General features: G+C 48.5%; 6 non-coding genes across 6 annotated transcripts; all 6 read left to right on the top strand.

Moving 5' to 3' along the window:
• Positions 1–5,729: 5,729 nt before the first annotated feature.
• On the top strand, positions 5,730–5,802 carry TRNAV-CAC (transfer RNA valine (anticodon CAC)). The gene has a single exon. It is a non-coding gene; the product is annotated as a tRNA-Val (tRNA).
• A 6,607-nt stretch (positions 5,803–12,409) lies between these two features.
• Positions 12,410–12,481, top strand: TRNAP-AGG (transfer RNA proline (anticodon AGG)). The gene has a single exon. It is a non-coding gene; the product is annotated as a tRNA-Pro (tRNA).
• Positions 12,482–12,869: 388 nt separating this feature from the next.
• TRNAV-CAC (transfer RNA valine (anticodon CAC)) lies at positions 12,870–12,942 on the top strand. The gene has a single exon. It is a non-coding gene; the product is annotated as a tRNA-Val (tRNA).
• A 3,500-nt stretch (positions 12,943–16,442) lies between these two features.
• Positions 16,443–16,515, top strand: TRNAV-CAC (transfer RNA valine (anticodon CAC)). Its single transcript has one exon. It is a non-coding gene; the product is annotated as a tRNA-Val (tRNA).
• Positions 16,516–20,002: 3,487 nt separating this feature from the next.
• On the top strand, positions 20,003–20,075 carry TRNAV-CAC (transfer RNA valine (anticodon CAC)). Its single transcript has one exon. It is a non-coding gene; the product is annotated as a tRNA-Val (tRNA).
• Positions 20,076–23,102: 3,027 nt separating this feature from the next.
• Positions 23,103–23,174, top strand: TRNAP-AGG (transfer RNA proline (anticodon AGG)). The gene has a single exon. It is a non-coding gene; the product is annotated as a tRNA-Pro (tRNA).
• The last annotated feature ends 2,576 nt before the right edge of the window (positions 23,175–25,750 follow it).

Raw genomic sequence — 25,750 nt, 5'->3', positions numbered from 1 at the left:
TAGTTGGTATAGGGGTATGATTCTCGCTTCGGGTGTGAGAGGACCTCGGTTCAAATCCCAGACAAACCCCTACCTTTATAGGTTCAGTCTGTGTTTTAAACAGGAGTATTTCTGCTTTTCACTCTTGTAAGATGTCATGTTGCAATGCAATACATGCTTTATACTGGCGTCGAGACGGTTCAGCATCATGAAGGTATGCGAGATTTCTTTGCAACTGCTTTTCTGTGCTGGAGCAGCAGTGCTCGTAGGAACATTAAATGCACAGTGCTTCTCCATGGTAATTTCGGGTCCAGTTCTGAAATCACCTCTTGGAATGAAAGTGATCCCAGTTCCTTTCTTCCAAGGGAAGAGATTGTGTTCCGGAAGGCTCAGCTTTGAGCGTCATGAACATTGGCCCTCATCCTTGCATCCCAGTCCAATGCATAGCCACATAAAGCAAGCAGGTGTGTCTGTTTCCATAGTGTGGTGGTTCCAGTACAATGCATAGCCACATGAAGGAAGCCGGCAAGTGTGTCTGTTTGTGTAGTGTAGTGGTTATCATGCGCACCTCACATGCGAAAGGTCCCTGGTTCGAGTCGCTGGGCTTTTTCACAGTATTTGCATTTCCTGCCTCACCTGACAGGCAAGCTGAGATAAAAGAGACTGTGTCTATCCCTCACCATTGTGAGGTACTACGCTCCTGGGGCATCTGTCACAGCTCACCAAGAGGAGTTGCGCCAGCTTACGGCAGTCAGTTGCTCACTGTTTGACCTTTGCAATGAAGCCTGAGCCTTCAGCATTCAAGCCAGCCAAGGAAGGAAGGTACGAGAGCGAAAATAGCTTTCCTGCCCTCACCAAGAACACACACCTTGAGCAAATAAAGTGCCAGACTTACAAGGCCCTATCGCCACCGGAGCATCACTTTTAGTGATGCCCCGGTGGCACTATGCACTGCACGGTATTTACAAGATGGCGTTCAGCCACTTTTTGTGGCTTAACACCACCTTGTAAATACGGCCCCTTAGCACGCAGCGCGTTCCCTGGAAGGGGCGTGCAATGGGTGTTGTTGGGAGTGTGCCACAGCAACACCATAGCATTTTGATGCTGCTCCAGATTCAGGAGTTGGCGTAAGTCTGCGTCAGCGCCAAAATCCAACGCCATCCCAGGTGTGTCGTTAGAGTGGCGCACTGAGGAGAAATGTTTTCATTTCTCCTTGTTTTTGCTCTTTCTATGTGTGATGCATTCTGCAGCACACATAGAAGTAAGAGCAAATCACCATTGAAGATTTTTTTTTTGGGCAGGAAGGTGTCCCTTCCTGCACAAAAACAATTTCCCCCTCAACGCAGTCATCCTTGTACCATGGTGCAAGAACGGCTGCATTGGCGCTCAGCAGCTAATTTAGAGCTGGCGGAGGGGGAAGCACAGGGGTGCGCTGTATTCTACTAAATACGGTGCTTCCCTGCATTTTGAAAATGACGGCGCGTGGGGCTTGAAAATTTGGCACAGCGTCGCGCTTAGTCATTTTCTTGTAAATCTGGGCCAAAATGTCTAAAGGATAGAGGCTTTTTATGTCATGTTCGATGAAGACCATGCAAATGACTCTAGTCGTACTGCAGAAGAGAGCACCATGTGCAGTTTCTTGCTTTGGGATGTAGTCTCCCACTCTCTGTCACCAAACCTCCGAGCAGGGTCGGAGCCGTTGCATTTCTGTCCCCAGGCACGTTGGTCTAGGGGTATGATTCTCGCTTAGGGTGCGAGAGGTCCCGGGTTCAAATCCCAGACGAGCCCATTTTAGCAGAAAACAATCAAATCCTCCTCAAAATACACAACCCCTCAACATTTCTCATTCCACTCGAAGCACTGTTGCGAAAAACATATTTTTTGCCTCAGGCGAAAAATGGATTACAATGCCTTGGCTTCCTTCCTGCTTGCTCTCAGTGCGCCCTGTGTGATGATTTCACAGGCACTCTTTCCTGGCATTTAGGCATCAGATATTTGTCTGTCTCTGCCCGCAGCTGTGGGATTTTTCAGGACGTCTGAGTGTATGCATGCTGGCTGACACCGCTGCAATTTTCACACTTACCCCTCGCATTCCGAGCAACTGCTGATAAAGTATAGAGGAAATCGTGCAAACATATGAGGGGAACTGTGCTCCTTCAGTCAAACCAGCAAGCTTGTTTCTATAGTGTAGTGGTTATCGCGTTTGCCTCACACGCGAAAAGTCCCCAGTTCGAGACCGGGCAGAAACACTTGGAAGCAGCAGCTTTTGTGTTTGCTCCCTAAAACCTCAGTCTCTCTCAATGCACACTTAGACAGAAATGACCTTTAAAAACTTGTGACCTGTGTAAAATGTGCTTTACTATTGCAGGACGCTAAAAAGTTATCTGCATCCCTCGGTGGTCGTGCATGTGCATTGTTTCTTGTTCTGTTTTTTTTTTTTTTTCTTGGCCATGTTATATTGTGGGGCCTTTAAAGCTGTGACTTTGATAGGAACATTGCAAGCGGCAAAATCAACAAGTGCAGACTGAAGAGTCCGACCTGCACACTGTTTTGGCTGTCAGGATGGCCGAGTGGTCTAAGGCGCCAGACTCAAGAGAGCTTGATCTTCAGTGAAGCTGAGCCTTCTGGTCTCTTCATGGAGGCGTGGGTTCAAATCCCACTTCTGACAGGTGTATTTTCTTCCCTTAAATCTTGCTCTGCTTGCAGAGCCAGCTCCTCACACCACTATCTTTGGAAGCTGCTGTGGCATGTGAGGAGAAATCCACCAACCCATCGGCTGGGTCCTCAATCAAAATTCTGTGTATTACTGGAAGGGGCGTCTCAGGGACACCTTCTGTTAGAGCTGCACTTTATGACAGTAACTACCATGCTGGTTTCTACTTAAGCAGTTGATTCTGTCGTTTGAAGTGAGGCTCTCCTGCCACCTTTTGGGCAAAGAAGACACTGCCCCTGCAACAACACAGGCAGACAAGCTCAAACTAGGTTTCTTGGTAAGGTGGGCGGAGCATATTGGCAATGGTGCCTCCTCGTGACTTGCAATTTACATGAAGAAGACAGAGAGGCAGCTGGTAGTAGGCAGTACCCATGAACCCCTGAACACTGTCTTGCGACTAGCACACAATTCTGAAATGAGGCGGGGGAAAGGAGGTGATTTCCCCATCAAGGGCCATTCCGGGAAATCAGCCACCCTGCGTCTCCCAGGTGAGTGTTTCAGGCCTATGAGCCACTAATATAAATCTCGCCTGATCGAGCGCTGATCGAGCAAGTGTGCTTGAATCCAAGAGGCATGCTCCTCTGGCTCAAGAGCTAGCAGGCCCTTCAGTGCTTCTGGTTGGGAAGTCTAAGGTGCAAGGGTCCATGACTTGCAGCGGGTTACAACTACCAGAAAGGGTCTGCTTTTCACATCAGTGCCCTAGTTCAGCTCACTGGCACAGGGCGTTTTGACTACCTCTTGCCTTGCTAGAGACAAACAAAAAATCCTTGACAGAAAACATCAATTGCTATGGCACGCTTAGAGAGAGAGAGCCTCCAAATGGCCCTGCTTTTCGGAAAGACACTTCAGAAGATGTTTCAAATGACTATGCAGCGGCAGTCTAGTTGGTATAGGGGTGTGATTCTCGCTTCGGGTGTGAGAGGACCTCGGTTCAAATCCCAGACAAACCCCTACCTTTATAGGTTCAGTCTGTGTTTTAAACAGGAGTATTTCTGCTTTTCACTCTTGTAAGATGTCATGTTGCAATGCAATACATGCTTTATACTGGCGTCGAGACGGTTCAGCATCATGAAGGTATGCGAGATTTCTTTGCAACTGCTTTTCTGTGCTGGAGCAGCAGTGCTCGTAGGAACATTAAATGCACAGTGCTTCTCCATGGTAATTTCGGGTCCAGTTCTGAAATCACCTCTTGGAATGAAAGTGATCCCAGTTCCTTTCTTCCAAGGGAAGAGATCGTGTTCCGGAAGGCTCAGCTTTGAGCGTCATGAACATTGGCCCTCATCCTTGCATCCCAGTCTAATGCATAGCCACATAAAGCAAGCAGGTGTATCTGTTTCCATAGTGTGGTGGTTCCAGTACAATGCATAGCCACATGAAGCAAGCCGGCAAGTGTGTCTGTTTGTGTAGTGTAGTGGTTATCATGCGCAACCTCACATGCGAAAGGTCCCTGGTTCGAGTCGCTGGGCTTTTTCACAGTATTTGCATTTCCTGCCTCACCTGACAGGCAAGCTGAGATAAAAGAGACTGTGTCTATCCCTCACCATCGTGAGGTACTACGCTCCTGGGGCATCTGTCACAGCTCACCAAGAGGAGTTGCGCCTGCTTACGGCAGTCAGTTGCTCACTGTTTGACCTTTGCAATGAAGCCTGAGCCTACAGCATTCAAGCCAGCCAAGGAAGGAAGGTACGAGAGCGAAAATAGCTTTCCTGCCCTCACCAAGAACACACACCTTGAGCAAATAAAGTGCCAGACTTACAAGGCCCTATCGCCACCGGAGCATCACTTTTAGTGACGCCCCGGTGGCACTATGCACTGCGCGGTATTTACAAGATGGCGTTCAGCCACTTTTTGTGGCTTAACACCACCTTGTAAATATGGCCCCTTAGCACGCATCGCGTTCCCTGGAAGGGGCGTGCAATGGGTGTTGTTGGGAGTGTGCCACAGCAACACCATAGCATTTTGATGCTGCTCCAGATTTAGGAGTTGGCGTAAATCTGCGTCAGCGCCAAAATCCAACGCCATCCCAGGGGTGTCGTTAGAGTGGCGCACTGAGGAGAAATGTTTTCATTTCTCCTTGTTTTCGCTCTTTCTATGTGTGATGCATTCTGCAGCACACATAGAAGTAAGAGCAAATCACCATTGAAGATTTTTTTTTGGGGCAGGAAGGTGTCCCTTCCTGCACAAAAACAATTTCCCCCTCAACGCAGTCATCCTTGTACCATGGTGCAAGAACGGCTGCATTGGCGCTCAGCAGCTAATTTAGAGCTGGCGGAGGGGGAAGCACAGGGGTGCGCTGTATTCTACTAAATACGGCGCTTCCCTGCATTTTGAAAATGACGGCGCGTTGGGCTTGCAAATTTGGCACAGCGTCGCGCTTAGTCATTTTCTTGTAAATCTGGGCCAAAATGTCTAAAGGATAGAGGCTTTTTATGTCATGTTCGATGAAGACCATGCAAATGACTCTAGTCGTACTGCAGAAGAGAGCACCATGTGCAGTTTCTTGCTTTGGGATGTAGTCTCCCACTCTCTGCCACCAAACCTCCGAGCAGGGTCGGAGCCATTACATTTCTGTGCCCAGGCTCGTTGGTCTAGGGGTATGATTCTCGCTTAGGGTGCGAGAGGTCCCGGGTTCAAATCCCGGACGATCCCATTTTAGCGGAAAACAATCAAATCCTGCTCAAAATACACAACCCCTCAACATTTCTCATTCCACTCGAAGCATTGTTGCGCAAAACATATTTTTTGCCTCAGGCGAAAAATGGATTACAATGCCTTGGGTTCCTTCCTGCTTGCTCTCAGTGCGCCCTGTGTGATGATTTCACAGGCTCTCTTTCCTGGCATTTAGGCATCAGATATTTGTCTGTCTCTGCCCGCGGCTGTGGGATTTTTCAGGACGTCTGAGTGTATACATGCTGGCTGACACCGCTGCAATTTTCACACTTACCCCTCGCATTCCGAGCAACTGCTGATAAAGTATAGAGGAAATCGTGCAAACATATGAGGGGAACTGTGCTCCTTCAGTCAAACCAGCAAGCTTGTTTCTGTAGTGTAGTGGTTATCACGTTTGCCTCACACGCGAAAGGTCCCCGGTTCGAGACCGGGCAGAAACACTTGGAAGCAGCAGCTTTTGTGTTTGCTCCCTAAAACCTCAGTCTCTCTCAATGCACACTTAGACAGAAATGACCTTTAAAAACTTGTGACCTGTGTAAAATGTGCTTTACTATTGCAGGACGCTAAAAAGTTATCTGCATCCCTCGGTGGTCGTGCATGTGCATTGTTTCTTGTTCTGTTTTTTTTTTTTTTTCTTGGCCATGTTATATTGTGGGGCCTTTAAAGCTGTGACTTTGATAGGAACATTGCAAGCGGCAAAATCAACAAGTGCAGACTGAAGAGTCCGACCTGCACACTGTTTTGGCTGTCAGGATGGCCGAGTGGTCTAAGGCGCCAGACTCAAGAGAGTCTTCAGTGAAGCTGAGCCTTCTGGTCTCTTCATGGAGGCGTGGGTTCATATCCCACTTCTGACAGCTGTATTTTCTTCCCTTAAATCTTGCTCTGCTTGCAGAGCCAGCTCCTCACACCACTATCTTTGGAAGCTGCTGTGGCATGTGAGGAGAAATCCACCAACCCATCGGCTGGGCCCTCAATCAAAATTCTGTGTATTACTGGAAGCGGCGTCTCAGGCACACCTTCTGTTAGAGCTGCACTTTATGACAGTAACTACCATGCTGGTTTCTACTTAAGCAGTTGATTCTATCGTTTGAAGTGAGGCTCTCCTGCCACCTTTTGTGCAAAGAAGACACTGCCCCTGCAACAACACAGGCAGACAAGCTCAAACTAGGTTTCTTGGTAAGGTGGGCGGAGCATATTGGCAATGGTGCCTCCTCGTGACTTGCAATTTACATGAAGAAGACAGAGAGGCAGCTGGGAGTAGGCAGTACCCATGAACCCCTGAACACTGTCTTGCGACTAGCACACAATTCTGAAATGAGGCGGGGGAAAGGAGGTGATTTCCCCATCAAGGGCCATTCCGGGAAATCAGCCACCCTGCGTCTCCCAGGTGAGTGTTTCAGGCCTATGAGCCACTAATATAAATCTCGCCTGATCGAGCGCTGATCGAGCAAGTGTGCTTGAATCCAAGAGGCATGCTCCTCTGGCGCAAGAGCTAGCAGGCCCTTCAGTGCTTCTGGTTGGGAAGTCTAAGGTGCAAGGGTCCATGACTTGCAGCGGGTTACAACTACCAGAAAGGGTCTGCTTTTCACATCAGTGCCCTAGTTCAGCTCACTGGCACAGGGCATTTTGACTATCTCTTGCCTTGCTAGAGACAAACAAAAAATCCTTGACAGAAAACATCAATTGCTATGGCACGCTTAGAGAGAGAGAGCCTCCAAATGGCCCTGCTTTTCTGAAAGACGCTTCAGAAGATGTTTCAAATGACTATGCAGCGGCAGTCTAGTTGGTATAGGGGTATGATTCTCGCTTCGGGTGTGAGAGGACCTCGGTTCAAATCCCAGACAAACCCCTACCTTTATAGGTTCAGTCTGTGTTTTAAACAGGAGTATTTCTGCTTTTCACTCTTGTAAGATGTCATGTTGCAATGCAATACATGCTTTATACTGGCGTCAAGACGGTTCAGCATCATGAAGGTATGCGAGATTTCTTTGCAACTGCTTTTCTGTGCTGGAGCAGCAGTGCTCGTAGGAACATTAAATGCACAGTGCTTCTCCATGGTAATTTCGGGTCCAGTTCTGAAATCACCTCTTGGAATGAAAGTGATCCCAGTTCCTTTCTTCCAAGGGAAGAGATCGTGTTCCGGAAGACTCAGCTATGAGCGTCATGAACATTGGCCCTCATCCATGCATCCCAGTCCAATGCATAGCCACATAAAGCAAGCAGGTGTGTCTGTTTCCATAGTGTGGTGGTTCCAGTACAATGCATAGCCATATAAAGCAAGCCGGCAAGTGTGTATGTTTGTGTAGTGTAGTGGTTATCATGCGCACCTCACGTGCGAAAGGTCCCTGGATCGAGTCGCTGGGCTTTTTTACAGTATTTGCATTTCCTGCCTCACCTGACAGGCAAGCTGAGATAAAAGAGACTGTGTCTATCCCTCACCATCGTGAGGTACTACGCTGCTGGGGCATCTGTCACAGCTCACCAAGAGGAGTTGCGCCAGCTTACGGCAGTCAGTTGCTCACTGTTTGACCTTTGCAATGAAGCCTGAGCCTACAGCATTCAAGCCAGCCAAGGAAGGAAGGTACGACAGCGAAAATAGCTTTCCTGCCCTCACCAAGAACACACACCTTGAGCAAATAAAGTGCCAGACTTACAAGGCCCTATCGCCACCGGAGCATCACTTTTAGTGACGCCCCGGTGGCACTATGCACTGCGCGGTATTTACAAGATGGCGTTCAGCCACTTTTCGTGGCTTAACACCACCTTGTAAATACGGCCCCTTAGCACGCAGCGCGTTCCCTGGAAGGGGCGTGCAATGGGTGTTGTTGGGAGTGTGCCACAGCAACACCATAGCATTTTGATGCTGCTCCAGATTTAGGAGTTGGCGTAAATCTGCGTCAGCGCCAAAATCCAACGCCATCCCAGGGGTGTCGTTAGAGTGGCGCACTGAGGACAAATGTTTTCATTTCTCCTTGTTTTTGCTCTTTCTATGTGTGATGCATTCTGCAGCTCACATAGAAGTAAGAGCAAATCACCATCGAAGATTTTTTTTTTGGGCAGGAAGGTGTCCCTTCCTGCACAAAAACAATTTCCCCCTCAACGCAGTCATCCTTGTACCATGGTGCAAGAACGGCTGCATTGGCGCTCAGCAGCTAATTTAGAGCTGGCGCAGGGGGAAGCACAGGGGTGCGCTGTATTCTACTAAATACGGCGCTTCCCTGCATTTTGAAAATGACGGCGCGTGGGGCTTGCAAATTTGGCACAGCGTCGCGCTTAGTCATTTTCTTGTAAATCTGGGCCAAAATGTCTAAAGGATAGAGGCTTTTTATGTCATGTTCGATGAAGACCATGCAAATGACTCTAGTCGTACTGCAGAAGAGAGCACCATGTGCAGTTTCTTGCTTTGGGATGTAGTCTCCCACTCTCTGTCACCAAACCTCCGAGCAGGGTCGGAGCCGTTGCATTTCTGTGCCGAGGCTCGTTGGTCCAGGGGTATGATTCTCGCTTAGGGGGCGCGAGGTCCAGGTTCAAATCCCGGACGAGCCCATTTTAGCGGAAAACAATCAAATCCTGCTCAAAATACACAACCCCTCAACATTTCTCATTCCACTCGAAGCATTGTTGCGCAAAACATATTTTTTGCCTCAGGCGAAAAATGGATTACAATGCCTTGGCTTCCTTCCTGCTTGCTCTCAGTGCGCCCTGTGTGATGATTTCACAGGCTCTCCTTCCTGGCATTTAGGCATCAGATATTTGTCTGTCTCTGCCCGCAGCTGTGGGATTTTTCAGGACGTCTGAGTGTATGCATGCTGGCTGACACCGCTGCAATTTTCACACTTACCCCTCGCATTCCGAGCAACTGCTGATAAAGTATAGAGGAAATCGTGCAAACATATGAGGGGAACTGTGCTCCTTCAGTCAAACCAGCAAGCTTGTTTCTGTAGTGTAGTGGTTATCACGTTTGCCTCACACGTGAAAGGTCCCCGGTTCGAGATCGGGCAGAAACACTTGGAAGCAGCAGCTTTTGTGCTTGCTCCCTAAAACCTCAGTCTCTCTCAATGCGCACTTAGACAGAAATGACCTTTAAAAACTTGTGACCTGTGTAAAACGTTCTTTACTATTGCAGGACGCTAAAAAGTTATCTGCATCCCTCGGTGGTCGTGCATGTGCATTGTTTCTTGTTCTGTTTTTTTTTTTTTTTCTTGGCCATGTTATATTGTGGGGCCTTTAAAGCTGTGACTTTGATAGGAACATTGCAAGCGGCAAAATCAACAAGTGCAGACTGAAGAGTCCGACCTGCACACTGTTTCGGCTGTCAGGATGGCCGAGTGGTCTAAGGCGCCAGACTCAAGAGAGCTTGATCTTCAGTGAAGTTGAGCCTTCTGGTCTCTTCATGGAGGCGTGGGTTCAAATCCCACTTCTGATAGGTGTATTTTCTTCCCTTAAATCTTGCTCTGCTTGCAGAGCCAGATCCTCACACCACTATCTTTGGAAGCTGCTGTGGCATGTGAGTAGAAATCCACCAACCCATCGGCTGGGCCCTCAATCAAAATTCTGTGTATTACTGGAAGGGGCGTCTCAGGCACACCTTCTGTTAGAGCTGCACTTTATGACAGTAACTACCATGCTGCTTTCTACTTAAGCAGTTGATTCTATCGTTTGAAGTGAGGCTCTCCTGCCACCTTTTGGGCAAAGAAGATACTGCCCCTGCAACAACACAGGCAGACAAGCTCAAACTAGGTTTCTTGGTTAGGTGGGCGGAGCATATTGGCAATGGTGCCTCCTCGTGACTTGCAATTTACATGAAGAAGACAGAGAGGCAGCTGGGAGTAGGCAGTACCCATGAACCCCTGAACACTGTCATGCGACTAGCACACAATTCTGAAATGAGGCGGGGGAAAGGAGGTGATTTCCCCATCAAGGGCCATTCCGGGAAATCAGCCACCCTGCGTCTCCCAGGTGAGTGTTTCAGGCCTATGAGCCACTAATATAAATCTCGCCTGATCGAGCGCTGATCGAGCAAGTGTGCTTGAATCCAAGAGGCATGCTCCTCTGGCTCAAGAGCTAGCAGGCCCTTCAGTGCTTCTGGTTGGGAAGTCTAAGGTGCAAGGGTCCATGACTTGCAGCGGGTTACAACTAACAGAAAGGGTCTGCTTTTCACATCAGTGCCCTAGTTCAGCTCACTGGCACAGGGCATTTTGACTACCTCTTGCCTTGCTAGAGACAAACAAAAAATCCTTGACAGAAAACATCAATTGCTATGGCACGCTTAGAGAGAGAGAGCCTCCAAATGGCCCTGCTTTTCTGAAAGACGCTTCAGAAGATGTTTCAAATGACTATGCGGCGGCAGTCTAGTTGGTATAGGGGTATGATTCTCGCTTCGGGTGTGAGAGGACCTCGGTTCAAATCCCAGACAAACCCCTACCTTTATAGGTTCAGTCTGTGTTTTAAACAGGAGTATTTCTGCTTTTCACTCTTGTAAGATGTCATGTTGCAATGCAATACATGCTTTATACTGGCGTCGAGACGGTTCAGCATCATGAAGGTATGCGAGATTTCTTTGCAACTGCTTTTCTGTGCTGGAGCAGCAGTGCTCGTAGGAACATTAAATGCACAGTGCTTCTCCATGGTAATTTCGGGTCCAGTTCTGAAATCACCTCTTGGAATGAAAGTGATCCCAGTTCCTTTCTTCCAAGGGAAGAGATCGTGTTCCGGAAGGCTCAGCTTTGAGCGTCATGAACATTGGCCCTCATCCTTGCATCCCAGTCCAATGCATAGCCACATAAAGCAAGCAGGTGTGTCTGTTTCCATAGTGAGGTGGTTCCAGTACAATGCATAGCCACATGAAGCAAGCCGGCAAGTGTGTCTGTTTGTGTAGTGTAGTGGTTATCATGCGCACCTCACATGCGAAAGGTCCCTGGTTCGAGTCGCTGGGCTTTTTCACAGTATTTGCATTTCCTGCCTCCCCTGACAGGCAAGCTGAGATAAAAGAGACTGTGTCTATCCCTCACCATCGTGAGGTACTACGCTCCTGGGGCATCTGTCACAGCTCACCAAGAGGAGGTGCGCCAGCTTACGGCAGTCAGTTGCTCACTGTTTGACCTTTGCAATGAAGCCTGAGCCTACAGCATTCAAGCCAGCCAAGGAAGGAAGGTACGAGAGCGAAAATAGCTTTCCTGCCCTCACCAAGAACACACACCTTGAGCAAATAAAGTGCCAGACTTACAAGGCCCTATCGCCACCTGAGCATCACTTTTAGTGACGCCCCGGTGGCACTATGCACTGCGCGGTATTTACAAGATGGCGTTCAGCCACTTTTTGTGGCTTAACACCACCTTGTAAATACGGCCCCTTAGCACGCAGCGCGTTCCCTGGAAGGGGCGTGCAATGGGTGTTGTTGGGAGTGTGCCACAGCAACACCATAGCATTTTGATGCTGCTCCAGATTTAGGAGTTGGCGTAAATCTGCGTCAGCGCCAAAATCCAACGCCATCCCAGGGGTGTCGTTAGAGTGGCGCACTGAGGAGAAATGTTTTCATTTCTCCTTGTTTTTGCTCTTTCTATGTGTGATGCATTCTGCAGCACACATAGAAGTAAGAGCAAATCACCATTGAAGATTTTTTTTTTGGGCAGGAAGGTGTCCCTTCCTGCACAAAAACAATTTCCCCCTCAACGCAGTCATCCTTGTACCGTGGTGCAAGAACGGCTGCGTTGGCGCTCAGCAGCTAATTTAGAGCTGGCGCAGGGGGAAGCACAGGGGTGCGCTGTATTCTACTAAATACGGCGCTTTCCTGCATTTTGAAAATGACGGCGCGTGGGGCTTGCAAATTTGGCACAGCGTCGCGCTTAGTCATTTTCTTGTAAATCTGGGCCAAAATGTCTAAAGGATAGAGGCTTTTTATGTCATGTTCGATGAAGACCATGCAAATGACTCTAGTCGTACTGCAGAAGAGAGCACCATGTGCAGTTTCTTGCTTTGGGATGTAGTCTCCCACTCTCTGTCACCAAACCTCCGAGCAGGGTCGGAGCCGTTGCATTTCTGTGCCCAGGCTCGTTGGTCTAGGGGTATGATTCTCGCTTAGGGTGCGAGAGGTCCCGGGTTCAAATCCCAGACGAGCCCATTTTAGCGGAAAACAATCAAATCCTGCTCAAAATACACAACCCCTCAACATTTCTCATTCCACTCGAAGCATTGTTGCGCAAAACATATTTTTTGCCTCAGGCGAAAAATGGATTACAATGCCTTGGCTTCCTTCATGCTTGCTCTCAGTGCGCCCTGTGTGATGATTTCACAGGCTCTCCTTCCTGGCATTTAGGCATCAGATATTTGTCTGTCTCTGCCCGCAGCTGTGGGATTTTTCAGGACGTCTGAGTGTATGCATGCTGGCTGACACCGCTGCAATTTTCACACTTACCCCTCGCATTCCGAGCAACTGCTGATAAAGTATAGAGGAAATCGTGCAAACATATGAGGGGAACTGTGCTCCTTCAGTCAAACCAGCAAGCTTGTTTATGTAGTGTAGTGGTTATCACGTTCGCCTCACACGCGAAAGGTCCCCGGTTCGAGACCGGGCAGAAACACTTGGAAGCAGCAGCTTTTGTGTTTGCTCCCTAAAACCTCAGTCTCTCTCAATGCACACTTAGACAGAAATGACCTTTAAAAACTTGTGACCTGTGTAAAACGTGCTTTACTATTGCAGGACGCTAAAAAGTTATCTGCATCCCTCGGTGGTCGTGCATGTGCATTGTTTCTTGTTCTGTTTTTTTTTTTTTTTCTTGGCCATGTTATATTGTGGGGCCTTTAAAGCTGTGACTTTGATAGGAACATTGCAAGCGGCAAAATCAACAAGTGCAGACTGAAGAGTCCGACCTGCACACTGTTTTGGCTGTCAGGATGGCCGAGTGGTCTAAGGCGCCAGACTCAAAAGAGCTTGATCTTCAGTGAAGCTGAGCCTTCTGGTCTCTTCATGGAGGCGTGGGTTCAAATCCCACTTCTAACAGGTGTATTTTCTTCCCTTAAATCTTGCTCTGCTTGCAGAGCCAGCTCCTCACACCACTATCTTTGGAAGCTGCTGTGGCATGTGAGTAGAAATCCACCAACCCATCGGCTGGGCCCTCAATCAAAATTCTGTGTATTACTGGAAGGGGCGTCTCAGGCACACCTTCTGTTAGAGCTGCACTTTATGACAGTAACTACCATGCTGCTTTCTACTTAAGCAGTTGATTCTATCGTTTGAAGTGAGGCTCTCCTGCCACCTTTTGGGCAAAGAAGACACTGCCCCTGCAACAACACAGGCAGACAAGCTAAAACTAGGATTCTTGGTTAGGTGGGCGGAGCATATTGGCAATGGTGCCTCCTCGTGACTTGCAATTTACATGAAGAAGACAGAGAGGCAGCTGGGAGTAGGCAGTACCCATGAACCCCTGAACACTGTCTTGCGACTAGCACACAATTCTGAAATGAGGCGGGGGAAAGGAGGTGATTTCCCCATCAAGGGCCATTCCGGGAAATCAGTCACCCTGTGTCTCCCAGGTGAGTGTTTCAGGCCTATGAGCCACTAATATAAATCTCGCCTGATCGAGCGCTGATCGAGCAAGTGTGCTTGAATCCAAGAGGCATTCTCCTCTGGCTCAAGAGCTAGCAGGCCCTTCAGTGCTTCTGGTTGGGAAGTCTAAGGTGCAAGGGTCCATGACTTGCAGCGGGTTACAACTAACAGAAAGGGTCTGCTTTTCACATCAGTGCCCTAGTTCAGCTCACTGGCACAGGGCATTTTGACTACCTCTTGCCTTGCTAGAGACAAACAAAAAATCCTTGACAGAAAACATCAATTGCTATGGCACGCTTAGAGAGAGAGAGCCTCCAAATGGCCCTGCTTTTCTGAAAGACGCTTCAGAAGATGTTTCAAATGACTATGCAGCGGCAGTCTAGTTGGTAAAAGGGTATGATTCTCGCTTCGGGTGTGAGAGGACCTCGGTTCAAATCCCAGACAAACCCCTACCTTTATAGGTTCAGTCTGTGTTTTAAACAGGAGTATTTCTGCTTTTCACTCTTGTAAGATGTCATGTTGCAATGCAATACATGCTTTATACTGGCGTCGAGACGGTTCAGCATCATGAAGGTATGCGAGATTTCTTTGCAACTGCTTTTCTGTGCTGGAGCAGCAGTGCTCGTAGGAACATTAAATGCACAGTGCTTCTCCATGGTAATTTCGGGTCCAGTTCTGAAATCACCTCTTGGAATGAAAGTGATCCCAGTTCCTTTCTTCCAAGGGAAGAGATCGTGTTCCGGAAGGCTCAGCTTTGAGCGTCATGAACATTGGCCCTCATCCTTGCATCCCAGTCCAATGCATAGCCACATAAAGCAAGCAGGTGTGTCTGTTTCCATAGTGTGGTGGTTCCAGTACAATGCATAGCCACATGAAGGAAGCCGGCAAGTGTGTCTGTTTGTGTAGTGTAGTGGTTATCATGCGCACCTCACATGCGAAAGGTCCCTGGTTCGAGTCGCTGGGCTTTTTCACAGTATTTGCATTTCCTGCCTCACCTGACAGGCAAGCTGAGATAAAAGAGACTGTGTCTATCCCTCACCATCGTGAGGTACTACGCTCGTGGGGCATCTGTCACAGCTCACCAAGAGGAGTTGCGCCAGCTTACGGCAGTCAGTTGCTCACTGTTTGACCTTTGCAATGAAGCCTGAGCCTACAGCATTCAAGCCAGCCAAGGAAGGAAGGTACGAGAGCGAAAATAGCTTTCCTGCCCTCACCAAGAACACACACCTTGAGCAAATAAAGTGCCAGACTTACAAGGCCCTATCGCCACCGGAGCATCACTTTTAGTGACGCCCCGGTGGCACTATGCACTGCGCGGTATTTACAAGATGGCGTTCAGCCACTTTTTGTGGCTTAACACCACCTTGTAAATACGGCCCCTTAGCACGCAGCGCGTTCCCTGGAAGGGGCGTGCAATGGGTGTTGTTGGGAGTGTGCCACAGCAACACCATAGCATTTTGATGCTGCTCCAGATTTAGGAGTTGGCGTAAATCTGCGTCAGCGCCAAAATCCAACGCCATCCCAGGGGTGTCGTTAGAGTGGCGCACTGAGAAGAAATGTTTTCATTTCTCCTTGTTTTTGCTCTTTCTATGTGTGATGCATTCTGCAGCACACATAGAAGTAAGAGCAAATCACCATTGAAGATTTTGTTTTTGGGCAGGAAGGTGTCCCTTCCTGCACAAAAACATTTTCCCCCTCAACGCAGTCATCCTTGTACCATGGTGCAAGAACGGCTGCATTGGCGCTCAGCAGCTAATTTAGAGCTGGCACAGGGGGAAGCACAGGGGTGCGCTGTATTCTACTAAATATGGCGCTTCCCTGCATTTTGAAAATGGCGGCGCGTGGGGCTTGCAAATTTGGAACAGCGTCGCGCTTAGTCATTTTCTTGTAAATCTGGGCCAAAATGTCTAAAGGATAGAGGCTTTTTATGTCATGTTCGATGAAGACCATGCAAATGACTCTAGTCGTACTGCAGAAGAGAGCACCATGTGCAGTTTCTTGCTTTGGGAAGAAGTCTCCCACTCTCTGTCACCAAACCTCCGAGCAGGGTCGGAGCCGTTGCATTTCTGTGCCCAGGCTCGTTGGTCTAGGGGTATGATTCTCGCTTAGGGTGTGAGAGGTCCCGGGTTCAAATCCCAGACGAGCCCATTTTAGCGGAAAACAATCAAATCCTGCTCAAAATACACAACCCCTCAACATTTCTCATTCCACTCGAAGCATTGTTGCGCAAAACATATTTTTTGCCTCAGGCGAAAAATGGATTACAATGCCTTGGCTTCCTTCCTGCTTGCTCTCAGTGCGCCCTGTGTGATGATTTCACAGGCTCTCCTTCCTGGCATTTAGGCATCAGATATTTGTCTGTCTCTTCCCGCAGCTGTGGGATTTTTCAGGACGTATGAGTGTATGCATGCTGGCTGACACCGCTGCAATTTTCACACTTACCCCTCGCATTCCGAGCAACTGCTGATAAAGTATAGAGGAAATCGTGCAAACATATGAGGGGAACTGTGCTCCTTCAGTCAAACCAGCAAGCTTGTTTCTGTAGTGTAGTGGTTATCACGTTCGCCTCACACGCGAACGGTCCCCGGTTCGAGACTGGGCAGAAACACTTGGAAGCAGCAGCTTTTGTGTTTGCTCCCTAAAACCTCAGTCTCTCTCAATGCACACTTAGACAGAAATGACCTTTAAAAACTTGTGACCTGTGTAAAACGTGCTTTACTATTGCAGGACGCTAAAAAGTTATCTGTATCCCTCGGTGGTCGTGCTTGTGCATTGTTTCTTGTTCTGTTTTTTTTTTTTTCTTGGCCATGTTATATTGTGGGGCCTTTAAAGCTGTGACTTTGATAGGAACATTGCAAGTGGCAAAATCAACAAGTGCAGACTGAAGAGTCCGACCTGCACACTGTTTTGGCTGTCAGGATGGTCGAGTGGTCTAAGGCGCCAGACTCAAGAGAGCTTGATCTTCAGTGAAGCTGAGCCTTCTGGTCTCTTCATGGAGGCGTGGGTTCAAATCCCACTTCTGACATGTGTATTTTCTTCCCTTAAATCTTGCTCTGCTTGCAGAGCCAGCTCCTCACACCACTATCTTTGGAAGCTGCTGTGGCATGTGAGTAGAAATCCACCAACCCATCGGCTGGGCCCTCAATCAAAATTCTGTGTATTACTGGAAGGGGCGTCTCAGGCACACCTTCTGTTAGAGCTGCACTTTATGACAGTAACTACCATGCTGCTTTCTACTTAAGCAGTTGATTCTATCGTTTGAAGTGAGGCTCTCCTGCCACCTTTTGGGCAAAGAAGATACTGCCCCTGCAACAACACAGGCAGACAAGCTCAAACTAGGTTTCTTGGTTAGGTGGGCGGAGCATATTGGCAATGGTGCCTCCTCGTGACTTGCAATTTACATGAAGAAGACAGAGAGGCAGCTGGGAGTAGGCAGTACCCATGAACCCCTGAACACTGTCATGCGACTAGCACACAATTCTGAAATGAGGCGGGGGAAAGGAGGTGATTTCCCCATCAAGGGCCATTCCGGGAAATCAGCCACCCTGCGTCTCCCAGGTGAGTGTTTCAGGCCTATGAGCCACTAATATAAATCTCGCCTGATCGAGCAAGTGTGCTTGAATCCAAGAGGCATGCTCCTCTGGCTCAAGAGCTAGCAGGCCCTTCAGTGCTTCTGGTTGGGAAGTCTAAGGTGCAAGGGTCCATGACTTGCAGCGGGTTACAACTAACAGAAAGGGTCTGTTTTTCACATCAGTGCCCTAGTTCAGCTCACTGGCACAGGGCATTTTGACTACCTCTTGCCTTGCTAGAGACAAACAAAAAATCCTTGACAGAAAACATCAATTGCTATGGCACGCTTAGAGAGAGAGAGCCTCCAAATGGCCCTGCTTTTCTGAAAGACGCTTCAGAAGATGTTTCAAATGACTATGCAGCGGCAGTCTAGTTGGTAAAAGGGTATGATTCTCGCTTCGGGTGTGAGAGGACCTCGGTTCAAATCCCAGACAAACCCCTACCTTTATAGGTTCAGTCTGTGTTTTAAACAGGAGTATTTCTGCTTTTCACTCTTGTAAGATGTCATGTTGCAATGCAATACATGCTTTATACTGGCGTCGAGACGGTTCAGCATCATGAAGGTATGCGAGATTTCTTTGCAACTGCTTTTCTGTGCTGGAGCAGCAGTGCTCGTAGGAACATTAAATGCACAGTGCTTCTCCATGGTAATTTCGGGTCCAGTTCTGAAATCACCTCTTGGAATGAAAGTGATCCCAGTTCCTTTCTTCCAAGGGAAGAGATCGTGTTCCGGAAGGCTCAGCTTTGAGCGTCATGAACATTGGCCCTCATCCTTGCATCCCAGTCCAATGCATAGCCACATAAAGCAAGCAGGTGTGTCTGTTTCCATAGTGTGGTGGTTCCAGTACAATGCATAGCCACATGAAGGAAGCCGGCAAGTGTGTCTGTTTGTGTAGTGTAGTGGTTATCATGCGCACCTCACATGCGAAAGGTCCCTGGTTCGAGTCGCTGGGCTTTTTCACAGTATTTGCATTTCCTGCCTCACCTGACAGGCAAGCTGAGATAAAAGAGACTGTGTCTATCCCTCACCATCGTGAGGTACTACGCTCGTGGGGCATCTGTCACAGCTCACCAAGAGGAGTTGCGCCAGCTTACGGCAGTCAGTTGCTCACTGTTTGACCTTTGCAATGAAGCCTGAGCCTACAGCATTCAAGCCAGCCAAGGAAGGAAGGTACGAGAGCGAAAATAGCTTTCCTGCCCTCACCAAGAACACACACCTTGAGCAAATAAAGTGCCAGACTTACAAGGCCCTATCGCCACCGGAGCATCACTTTTAGTGACGCCCCGGTGGCACTATGCACTGCGCGGTATTTACAAGATGGCGTTCAGCCACTTTTTGTGGCTTAACACCACCTTGTAAATACGGCCCCTTAGCACGCAGCGCGTTCCCTGGAAGGGGCGTGCAATGGGTGTTGTTGGGAGTGTGCCACAGCAACACCATAGCATTTTGATGCTGCTCCAGATTTAGGAGTTGGCGTAAATCTGCGTCAGCGCCAAAATCCAACGCCATCCCAGGGGTGTCGTTAGAGTGGCGCACTGAGAAGAAATGTTTTCATTTCTCCTTGTTTTTGCTCTTTCTATGTGTGATGCATTCTGCAGCACACATAGAAGTAAGAGCAAATCACCATTGAAGATTTTGTTTTTGGGCAGGAAGGTGTCCCTTCCTGCACAAAAACATTTTCCCCCTCAACGCAGTCATCCTTGTACCATGGTGCAAGAACGGCTGCATTGGCGCTCAGCAGCTAATTTAGAGCTGGCGCAGGGGGAAGCACAGGGGTGCGCTGTATTCTACTAAATATGGCGCTTCCCTGCATTTTGAAAATGGCGGCGCGTGGGGCTTGCAAATTTGGAACAGCGTCGCGCTTAGTCATTTTCTTGTAAATCTGGGCCAAAATGTCTAAAGGATAGAGGCTTTTTATGTCATGTTCGATGAAGACCATGCAAATGACTCTAGTCGTACTGCAGAAGAGAGCACCATGTGCAGTTTCTTGCTTTGGGAAGAAGTCTCCCACTCTCTGTCACCAAACCTCCGAGCAGGGTCGGAGCCGTTGCATTTCTGTGCCCAGGCTCGTTGGTCTAGGGGTATGATTCTCGCTTAGGGTGTGAGAGGTCCCGGGTTCAAATCCCAGACGAGCCCATTTTAGCGGAAAACAATCAAATCCTGCTCAAAATACACAACCCCTCAACATTTCTCATTCCACTCGAAGCATTGTTGCGCAAAACATATTTTTTGCCTCAGGCGAAAAATGGATTACAATGCCTTGGCTTCCTTCCTGCTTGCTCTCAGTGCGCCCTGTGTGATGATTTCACAGGCTCTCCTTCCTGGCATTTAGGCATCAGATATTTGTCTGTCTCTGCCCGCAGCTGTGGGATTTTTCAGGACGTATGAGTGTATGCATGCTGGCTGACACCGCTGCAATTTTCACACTTACCCCTCGCATTCCGAGCAACTGCTGATAAAGTATAGAGGAAATCGTGCAAACATATGAGGGGAACTGTGCTCCTTCAGTCAAACCAGCAAGCTTGTTTCTGTAGTGTAGTGGTTATCACGTTCGCCTCACACGCGAACGGTCCCCGGTTCGAGACTGGGCAGAAACACTTGGAAGCAGCAGCTTTTGTGTTTGCTCCCTAAAACCTCAGTCTCTCTCAATGCACACTTAGACAGAAATGACCTTTAAAAACTTGTGACCTGTGTAAAACGTGCTTTACTATTGCAGGACGCTAAAAAGTTATCTGTATCCCTCGGTGGTCGTGCTTGTGCATTGTTTCTTGTTCTGTTTTTTTTTTTTTCTTGGCCATGTTATATTGTGGGGCCTTTAAAGCTGTGACTTTGATAGGAACATTGCAAGTGGCAAAATCAACAAGTGCAGACTGAAGAGTCCGACCTGCACACTGTTTTGGCTGTCAGGATGGTCGAGTGGTCTAAGGCGCCAGACTCAAGAGAGCTTGATCTTCAGTGAAGCTGAGCCTTCTGGTCTCTTCATGGAGGCGTGGGTTCAAATCCCACTTCTGACATGTGTATTTTCTTCCCTTAAATCTTGCTCTGCTTGCAGAGCCAGCTCCTCACACCACTATCTTTGGAAGCTGCTGTGGCATGTGAGTAGAAATCCACCAACCCATCGGCTGGGCCCTCAATCAAAATTCTGTGTATTACTGGAAGGGGCGTCTCAGGCACACCTTCTGTTAGAGCTGCACTTTATGACAGTAACTACCATGCTGCTTTCTACTTAAGCAGTTGATTCTATCGTTTGAAGTGAGGCTCTCCTGCCACCTTTTGGGCAAAGAAGATACTGCCCCTGCAACAACACAGGCAGACAAGCTCAAACTAGGTTTCTTGGTTAGGTGGGCGGAGCATATTGGCAATGGTGCCTCCTCGTGACTTGCAATTTACATGAAGAAGACAGAGAGGCAGCTGGGAGTAGGCAGTACCCATGAACCCCTGAACACTGTCATGCGACTAGCACACAATTCTGAAATGAGGCGGGGGAAAGGAGGTGATTTCCCCATCAAGGGCCATTCCGGGAAATCAGCCACCCTGCGTCTCCCAGGTGAGTGTTTCAGGCCTATGAGCCACTAATATAAATCTCGCCTGATCGAGCAAGTGTGCTTGAATCCAAGAGGCATGCTCCTCTGGCTCAAGAGCTAGCAGGCCCTTCAGTGCTTCTGGTTGGGAAGTCTAAGGTGCAAGGGTCCATGACTTGCAGCGGGTTACAACTAACAGAAAGGGTCTGTTTTTCACATCAGTGCCCTAGTTCAGCTCACTGGCACAGGGCATTTTGACTACCTCTTGCCTTGCTAGAGACAAACAAAAAATCCTTGACAGAAAACATCAATTGCTATGGCACGCTTAGAGAGAGAGAGCCTCCAAATGGCCCTGCTTTTCTGAAAGACGCTTCAGAAGATGTTTCAAATGACTATGCAGCGGCAGTCTAGTTGGTAAAAGGGTATGATTCTCGCTTCGGGTGTGAGAGGACCTCGGTTCAAATCCCAGACAAACCCCTACCTTTATAGGTTCAGTCTGTGTTTTAAACAGGAGTATTTCTGCTTTTCACTCTTGTAAGATGTCATGTTGCAATGCAATACATGCTTTATACTGGCGTCGAGACGGTTCAGCATCATGAAGGTATGCGAGATTTCTTTGCAACTGCTTTTCTGTGCTGGAGCAGCAGTGCTCGTAGGAACATTAAATGCACAGTGCTTCTCCATGGTAATTTCGGGTCCAGTTCTGAAATCACCTCTTGGAATGAAAGTGATCCCAGTTCCTTTCTTCCAAGGGAAGAGATCGTGTTCCGGAAGGCTCAGCTTTGAGCGTCATGAACATTGGCCCTCATCCTTGCATCCCAGTCCAATGCATAGCCACATAAAGCAAGCAGGTGTGTCTGTTTCCATAGTGAGGTGGTTCCAGTACAATGCATAGCCACATGAAGCAAGCCGGCAAGTGTGTCTGTTTGTGTAGTGTAGTGGTTAACATGCGCACCTCACATGCGAAAGGTCCCTGGTTCGAGTCGCTGGGCTTTTTCACAGTATTTGCATTTCCTGCCTCTCCTGACTGGCAAGCTGAGATAAAAGAGACTGTGTCTATCCCTCACCATCGTGAGGTACTACGCTCCTGGGGCATCTGTCACAGCTCACCAAGAGGAGGTGCGCCAGCTTACGGCAGTCAGTTGCTCACTGTTTGACCTTTGCAATGAAGCCTGAGCCTACAGCATTCAAGCCAGCCAAGGAAGGAAGGTACGAGAGCGAAAATAGCTTTCCTGCCCTCACCAAGAACACACACCTTGAGCAAATAAAGTGCCAGACTTACAAGGCCCTATCGCCACCGGAGCATCACTTTTAGTGACGCCCCGGTGGCACTATGCACTGCGCGGTATTTACAAGATGGCGTTCAGCCACTTTTTGTGGCTTAACACCACCTTGTAAATACGGCCCCTTAGCACGCAGCGCGTTCCCTGGAAGGGGCGTGCAATGGGTGTTGTTGGGAGTGTGCCACAGCAACACCATAGCATTTTGATGCTGCTCCAGATTTAGGAGTTGGCGTAAATCTGCGTCAGCGCCAAAATCCAACGCCATCCCAGGGGTGTCGTTAGAGTGGCGCACTGAGGAGAAATGTTTTCATTTCTCCTTGTTTTTGCTCTTTCTATGTGTGATGCATTCTGCAGCACACATAGAAGTAAGAGCAAATCACCATTGAAGATTTTTTTTTTGGGCAGGAAGGTGTCCCTTCCTGCACAAAAACAATTTCCCCCTCAACGCAGTCATCCTTGTACCATGGTGCAAGAACGGCTGCGTTGGCGCTCAGCAGCTAATTTAGAGCTGGCGCAGGGGGAAGCACAGGGGTGCGCTGTATTCTACTAAATACGGCGCTTTCCTGCATTTTGAAAATGACGGCGCGTGGGGCTTGCAAATTTGGCACAGCGTCGCGCTTAGTCATTTTCTTGTAAATCTGGGCCAAAATGTCTAAAGAATAGAGGCTTTTTATGTCATGTTCGATGAAGACCATGCAAATGACTCTAGTCGTACTGCAGAAGAGAGCACCATGTGCAGTTTCTTGCTTTGGGATGTAGTCTCCCACTCTCTGTCACCAACCCTCCGAGCAGGGTCGGAGCCGTTGCATTTCTGTGCCCAGGCTCGTTGGTCTAGGGGTATGATTCTCGCTTAGGGTGCGAGAGGTCCCGGGTTCAAATCCCGGACGAGCCCATTTTAGCGGAAAACAATCAAATCCTGCTCAAAATACACAACCCCTCAACATTTCTCATTCCACTCGAAGCATTGTTGCGCAAAACATATTTTTTGCCTCAGGCGAAAAATGGATTACAATACCTTGGCTTCCTTCCTGCTTGCTCTCAGTGCGCCCTGTGTGATGATTTCTCAGGCTCTCCTTCCTGGCATTTAGGCATCAGATATTTGTCTGTCTCTGCCCGCAGCTGTGGGATTTTTCAGGACGTCTGAGTGTATGCATGCTGGCCGACACCGCTGCAATTTTCACACTTACCCCTCGCATTCCGAGCAACTGCTGATAAAGTATAGAGGAAATCGTGCAAACATATGAGGGGAACTGTGCTCCTTCAGTCAAATCAGCAAGCTTGTTTCTGTAGTGTAGTGGTTATCACATTCGCCTCACACGCGAAAAGTCCCCGGTTTGAGACCGGGCAGAAACACTTGGCAGTAGCAGCTTTTGTGTTTGCTCCCTAAAACCTCAGTCTCTCTCAATGCACACTTAGACAGAAATGACCTTTAAAAACTTGTGACCTGTGTAAAACGTGCTTTACTATTGCAGGACGCTAAAAAGTTGTCTGCATCCCTCGGTGGTCGTGCATGTGCATTGTTTCTTGTTCTGTTTTTTTTTTTTTTTCTTGGCCATGTTATATTGTGGGGCCTTTAAAGCTGTGACTTTGATAGGAACATTGCAAGCGGCAAAATCAACAAGTGCAGACTGAAGAGTCCGACCTGCACACTGTTTTGGCTGTCAGGATGGCCGAGTGGTCTAAGGCGCCAGACTCAAGAGAGCTTGATCTTCAGTGAAGCTGAGCCTTCTGGTCTCTTCATGGAGGCGTGGGTTCAAATCCCACTTCTGACAGGTGTATTTTCTTCCCTTAAATCTTGCTCTGCTTGCAGAGCCAGCTCCTCACACCACTATCTTTGGAAGCTGCTGTGGCATGTGAGTAGAAATCCACCAACCCATCGGCTGGGCCCTCAATCAAAATTCTGTGTATTACAGGAAGGGGCGTCTCAGGCACACCTTCTGTTAGAGCTGCACTTTATGACAGTAACTACCATGCTGCTTTCCACTTAAGCAGTTGATTCTATCGTTTGAAGTGAGGCTCTCCTGCCACCTTTTGGGCAAAGAAGACACTGCCCCTGCAACAACACAGGCAGACAAGCTCAAACTAGGTTTCTTGGTTAGGTGGGCGGAGCATATTGGCAATGGTGCCTCCTCGTGACTTGCAATTTACATGAAGAAGACAGAGAGGCAGCTGGGAGTAGGCAGTACCCATGAACCCCTGAACACTGTCTTGCGACTAGCACACAATTCTGAAATGAGGCGGGGGAAAGGAGGTGATTTCCCCATCAAGGGCCATTCCGGGAAATCAGCCACCCTGCGTCTCCCAGGTGAGTGTTTCAGGCCTATGAGCCACTAATATAAATCTCGCCTGATCGAGCGCTGATCGAGCAAGTGTGTTTGAATCCAAGAGGCATGCTCCTCTGGCTCAAGAGCTAGTAGGCCCTTCAGTGCTTCTGGTTGGGAAGTCTAAGGTGCAAGGGTCCATGACTTGCAGCGGGTTACAACTACCAGAAAGGGTCTGCTTTTCACATCAGTGCCCTAGTTCAGCTCACTGGCACAGGGCATTTTGACTACCTCTTGCCTTGCTAGAGACAAACAAAAAATCCTTGACAGAAAACATCAATTGCTATGGCACGCTTAGAGAGAGAGAGCCTCCAAATGGCCCTGCTTTTCTGAAAGACGCTTCAGAAGATGTTTCAAATGACTATGCAGCGGCAGTCTAGTTGGTATAGGGGTATGATTCTCGCTTCGGGTGTGAGAGGACCTCGGTTCAAATCCCAGACAAACCCCTACCTTTATAGGTTCAGTCTGTGTTTTAAACAGGAGTATTTCTGCTTTTCACTCTTGTAAGATGTCATGTTGCAATGCAATACATGCTTTATACTGGCGTCGAGACGGTTCAGCATCATGAAGGTATGCGAGATTTCTTTGCAACTGCTTTTCTGTGCTGGAGCAGCAGTGCTCGTAGGAACATTAAATGCACAGTGCTTCTCCATGGTAATTTCGGGTCCAGTTCTGAAATCACCTCTTGGAATGAAAGTGATCCCAGTTCCTTTCTTCCAAGGGAAGAGATCGTGTTCCGGAAGGCTCAGCTTTGAGCGTCATGAACATTGGCCCTCATCCTTGCATCCCAGTCCAATGCATAGCCACATAAAGCAAGCAGGTGTGTCTGTGTCCATAGTGTGGTGGTTCCAGTACAATGCATAGCCACATGAAGCAAGCCGGCAAGTGTGTCTGTTTGTGTAGTGTAGTGGTTATCATGCGCACCTCACATGCGAAAGGTCCCTGGTTCGAGTTGCTGGGCTTTTTCACAGTATTTGCATTTCCTGCCTCACCTGACAGGCAAGCTGAGATAAAAGAGACTGTGTCTATCCCTCACCATCGTGAGGTACTACGCTCCTGGGGCATCTGTCACAGCTCACCAAGAGGAGTTGCGCCAGCTTACGGCAGTCAGTTGCTCACTGTTTGACCTTTGCAATGAAGCCTGAGC

Source organism: Pleurodeles waltl, unplaced genomic scaffold (assembly GCF_031143425.1).
Source record: "Pleurodeles waltl isolate 20211129_DDA unplaced genomic scaffold, aPleWal1.hap1.20221129 scaffold_412, whole genome shotgun sequence".
Lineage (NCBI taxonomy): Eukaryota > Metazoa > Chordata > Amphibia > Caudata > Salamandridae > Pleurodeles > Pleurodeles waltl.
This window is presented reverse-complemented; position numbering and strand designations above follow the sequence as displayed.